The following is a 5,153-nucleotide window of genomic DNA, read 5'->3' as shown; positions in this document are numbered from 1 at the left end:
CCTTAAGTATTAGTGATGTGAGTAACTATTTCTAGAGATCAGAGAAACCTGAACTCTTAATCTTGATAGATAAATAAAGGAAAAATGATTTTCAGATCAGATGCAGTGTGGAAGGAGAGTTATGCCTTTGCTCATATTCTTATCCAGGTGAAACACACTGAGTTTAAGACAATAAGACATGGACCTTGCCAAATACCAAATTCAGGTGGCCTTTTATACAGACTGTCACAGTTTCAGTGTAACTGCACCTGTATTTCCTCCTCCATGGTCCACTGCAGGAGTTCCCAGTCAGGTTTTAAGGCTCCAGGCATCACCTATCCCAGGGCAGGGCCCTTTGTCCCACTCCCTTCTGACCAGGAGTTTTAAGGCTCCCCTGATCCTTACATTATACTATGATATCCCCAGCAAGCCAGTCTGCCTAAAGGCCAACGTCTGGGCTTTGCTTTCTCTCTGATGATACCAGATTTGCCCCTTACTTTGTGGTACACTCATTTATTAGGGTTACTCTTTTGCGGGGGTGGGGTTCTGTAATTCTATCAATGTACTGCTTGTGTCATTTGTGTTCTCATACGGAGCCCTACTTCTCCCTTCTTCCCTCCCAATGGAGCTATCCTGCAGGACCTAGGTTCCCCAGGGCTGGGTTCTTCCAGCCCCAGAATCAGACGAACACACACATTAACAGAGCACATCTGAGAGGACCGGGTTCATTAGCACTCCCAAGCTGACCCCTTATATGTCCCTAGACTCAGTAGGCTTGGTTGAGCAGCACCTCCAGGCTGTCACCCTCATAGGCCCTTGGACTCAGCAGGCTGGGTCGAACAGCACCTCCAGGCTGTCACCTTCATATGCCATGGGCACAGCCCTGGAATAGAGTATGCATGAGCAGGCTGGGTCGAGCAGCACTTTCGAGTTGCCTCCCTCATATGCCCCAGGTTCAGCACGTCCCTATCCCCACTTTCACATTACAATTGTTCTGGTAGTAACCCACTTGATGAGCAAACCCCACCAGATTTTTGGGTGCTGTAGGGATCTTTAGCGTAGGTATGAGGAGTGTATGTGGGGGGAGGGAGAAGAGAAAGAGAGAGAGAAACAACCAGCTTAACCAGTTATTTACTGCCAGGTAATAACCATACAAGGGGAGCCAAACAAACAAAACAGTTATAATATTAAATCTAACTTTAATTTGATTATAAAAGTCAGGTTTAGGTTGGGGGAGCGCGCTACAGGAGGTGCCAATGGCTTTACAAGACGACGCCTGTGCGCACCCTTCCCCTGGCTGAGTACTGCTGTGAGAAATCTCTGATCTCCGGCGCAGGGACGCACTGACACCTAGAGTGGAGCACCCACAGGGACACAGATCTCGAAGAATCATCGTTACTGAACAAGGTGAGTAACTTCTTCTTCCATCTGCTTCCATTGCCTCAGGGAGGCCCATATTCTATCTAAGTGTAAATTCTGCACTGGCTTCAAGAGCAGATCTAGAAAGCAGAGGGAAGACAGAATCAAATTATTTCTCTCATTTCTTGAGACCTGCTACTGATTCAGAGCCTGACACCTGCGCCCTCCCAGACCGTACATCAGCCTTTCACTCCAAAAAAGAGAAGGCACAAATCCCTTGTTAGGGAGTTGAAGAGGAATGGAAGATGCCCCAAAGACACCATATATATACTAACTATGGCCCTGAGGATATATAGGCCACAGCTGTATGCTGATTGGGCTGCAAGCAGCCTGCAGGTTGAGAACCACTGCCTCAAACCGTAGCAAGGGTCTGCCTGCACTACTTGGCCACATGGCAGCCTCCATGTTCATTACACCCCACACCAGACTGCATTCAAGGTGCCCTCAACCCTGGCTCAGGATGGTCTGCACACCCAGCAAACACTGCTTGACCAAGAGGGTATCTATTCTGCAGAAGGTTCTTGACTCCACCAATTGGTGGAAGGAGCCTCACAAGGTCTGTGTGGGAACCCCATACATGTACCCCCCCCTTAAGAGGAGCATTACTACAGAAGCTGCATTGCTAAACTGGGGAGTTCAGTTCCAGGGCCTTACAGCTGAAGGCAGGTGCACTCCCTGATAATCCACAGGAAGAATTATTTATATGGAATTATCCACATAATATAAATGTAGGTATGTAAAATGAATTTATTTTTGTACTTAATGATATTAATATGTTGTAAAATATTTTTATTCTAGCAAGAATAGAGAAAAAGTTAGCAAATCTTTTTTCATCATTTACTTTGTAGCAATTTTTATGTTAATTCATGTTTTTGAGGATTTTTTGTTTTTATCTAGGCTAGTTATCAGAAACAATACCACACTGGAATGCTTAATGAATATGCTGCCCAAACATTAATAGGTGCAGCAGAAAGCTATGTTGATATTAGAGGAAAGTAAGTGCTTCATTTACTTTAATTTTTAAAATTGAAATTAGTTGGATATCAGACAGTATGTGCCATGTGTTCAAATATGGGTGTAACAGAGGAAATGTACATCCATTGCATTCACTAATCCCTAGACTTGTACTTACAAGTGAGCAGCCTGTAGATGCAGTTACTTGATGTGCAAGCAGTCACGTAACTTAATGGCTGGTATAGAATTTTATAGGCATATTCATTGTTTTGAAAACGTGCTCCTACTGTACATGTTCTACATATGAATAGTCTAAAAGGGGAAGTTTTGTTTTAAAAAACAGTGAATAATCTAATCAAAGTAGTTTAGTAATTTTTAAAACAATTTTTGGTGCAAATTAGTCATCGTGAAAGTTGCCAGACATTATAGCCTTGTAACTGATGTACTCTATTGTTTACATAACAAATACAACACGGGCAACAGCATTGTAAGCTGACTTAAACCATCCTTGACCCTCTTTTAGAAGCACCACCTTTAGAAGTGAGAAAAGAATTTCATCTCCATGCCACTTTTATCTGTCCATCATAGTATTATGTACTAGCATCTGTCACCAAAGTATCTGAATGCCTCTAATTAGATTCGATTACCATAGAAAGATTGCTGGTCTGGATTAGTTCAGTCTCCTCTGGAAGTTCATTTAACAGCCAGATTCCTGCAGTTGAAAATGCCTTATCTCTGACCTTTATGCACTTAGCCCTGTTTTTTCTTACACTCCTCTGGAACAATGCAGATAACTGTCTTGGCAGTTCTTAGAAAGACATTCAGTCTTTCTCTAGACAGGGAAGATGGTACAGTAGTTAGGGCACTAACCTGGGACTAAGGACAAATGGATTCAATTCCCAGTTCTGCCACAGACTTCCTGTGCAGGGTTGCCATGTGTCCAGTTTTCAACTGGAACGTCTGGCAGCTGATTGGAAGCTAAAAATCCAGTAGTAACCAGCCTCTGCCACTGGGGAGGAGGCGCAGAAAGAGCAGCAGCTGCTGCTGGAGCCTGGAGGAGAGGCTCTGCTTAGCACATGCTGCTCTTCCCACCCCCCCAGCCTGATGGTGAGAACTGGCTGGCTCTTGGACCATGCTCCAAAATGGGTACCAGCTAGGGTTACCATATTTCAGCGAGCAAAAAAGAGGACGGGAGAAGCCCTGCCCTAGCCCCGCCCCTGCCCCTCCCACTTCCCGCCCCCCCTGACCTCCCAACCCTCCCCCCGTTCCTTGTCCCCTGACTACCCCCTCCTGGGACCCCTGCCCCTAACTGCCCCCCAGGACTATCTAAGCCTCCCTGCCTCTTGTCCCCTGACTGCCCCAACCTTTATCCACACCCCCACCCCCAGACAGACCCCTGGGACTCCCACGCCCCATCCAACCACTCCCCACCCCCTGACAGCCCCCCCCAGAACTCCCAACCCATCTAAACCCCTCTGCTCCCTGTCCCGACTGCTCCGATCCCTCTCCCCACTCCTGCCCCCTGACAGCTCCCCCCCAGAACTCCCAACCCATCTAAACCCCTCTGCTCCCTGTCCCCTGACTGCTCCGATCCCTCTCCCCACTCCTGCCCCCTGACAGCCCCCCCCAGAACTCCCAACCCATCTAAACCCCTCTGCTCCCTGTCCCCTGACTGCTCCGATCCCTCTCCGCACTCCTGCCCCCTGACAGCCCCCCCCAGAACTCCCAACCCATCTAAACCCCTCTGCTCCCTGTCCCTTGACTGCTCCGATCCCTCTCCCCACTCCTGCCCCCTGACAGCTCCCCCCCAGAACTCCCAGCCCCCTACCCCCCCACTCCTTGTCCCCTGACTGCCCCCTCCTGGGACCCCTGCTCCTAACTTCCCTCCAGAACCCCACCCCCTACCTAAGACTCCCTGTTCCTTGTCCCCTAACTGCCCCCTCCTAAGACCCCCCCCAACTGCCCACCAGGACCCTACCCCCTACCTGTACCCTGACTGCCCAAAACTTTCTCCACTCCCCCCCAAAAGCCCCCCCCCCGTTTCTTGACTGCCCCCTCCAGAACCTCCCTGCCCCTTCTCCTGCCCCCCTTACCCTGCTGCTCAGAACAGGGTGTTGGGCTCTGTGCGAGCCGGACACGTGGCTAAGCTCCCCAGCACAACAAAACCCGGTCCCTGGCCCTGCACAACAAAACCCGGTCCCTGGCCTGGACCGGGTTGCAGGGGAGAGCTGCCCTTGTATCAGCACAAAGTGCTCTCGCTCCCGTTTTGCTAGCTGCATGGCAGTAACTGCTCCCAGTTGCAAAAGGGGAGGGCTGCACTTTGTGCTGAGACACTTGCTCAGAATGCAGGGCGGAGCTCCTCTCCAGCTGCTCCGGAGTCCAGCCCGGGACTTTCCTGCAGCCCTCCCAGCCGCTCCGGGGGAGGGGGGAAATCCCGGACATTGTGAGTGCTTTACAAATTCCCCCCGGACGCTATTTTTAGCACAAAAAGGAGGACATGTCCGGGTAAATCCGGACGAATGGTAACCCTAGTACCAGCATCATCGGGGGGGAGGGTGTTTCCTGTCTGCCCCCCTTTGCCCCACTATGTCCCAATTTCCCCAGCCCCTTTGCTCCGGGAATGGACTGCCCCACCCTGTGCCCGAATTTCTTCACCTTGGCCTCACTCCACATACCAACCTCTCTCCTGCCCCGCTGTGCCCCAATTTCCCCATCTCGGTCCCTCGCTATGGGGACTGACCCCTGCCGTGCTGCAATTGGGCAGGCTCCGCATCAGCTCCTCCCAGTCCGGCTCTGCAGGT

Source organism: Malaclemys terrapin, chromosome 4 (genome assembly GCF_027887155.1).
Source record: "Malaclemys terrapin pileata isolate rMalTer1 chromosome 4, rMalTer1.hap1, whole genome shotgun sequence".
Taxonomy (NCBI): domain Eukaryota; kingdom Metazoa; phylum Chordata; order Testudines; family Emydidae; genus Malaclemys; species Malaclemys terrapin.
Note: the sequence above shows the minus strand (reverse complement) of the source record.